At 58.9% G+C, this 202-nt stretch overlaps 1 protein-coding gene across 1 annotated transcript in view; it reads right to left on the reverse strand.

Moving 5' to 3' along the window:
* Nucleotides 1–202, reverse strand: part of apba2b (amyloid beta (A4) precursor protein-binding, family A, member 2b) — an 88,407-nt gene that overhangs the window by 9,727 nt on the left and 78,478 nt on the right. The window lies entirely within an intron of this gene.

Consider the following 202-nt stretch of genomic DNA (forward strand, 5'->3'; position numbering starts at 1 on the left):
AGGGGCCACAGTTACTGAGAGCAGCAGCTCAGGGGCCACAGTTACTGAGAGTCAGCAGCTCAGGGGCCACAGTTACTGAGAGCAGCAGCTCAGGGGCCACAGTTACTGAGAGTCAGCAGCTCAGGGGCCACAGTTACTGAGAGCAGCAGCTCAGGGGCCACAGTTACTGAGAGTCAGCAGCTCAGGGGCCACAGTTACTGAG

Source organism: Nematolebias whitei, chromosome 2 (assembly GCF_014905685.2).
Source record: "Nematolebias whitei isolate Nwh7 chromosome 2, NemWhi1, whole genome shotgun sequence".
NCBI classification, from domain to species: domain Eukaryota; kingdom Metazoa; phylum Chordata; class Actinopteri; order Cyprinodontiformes; family Rivulidae; genus Nematolebias; species Nematolebias whitei.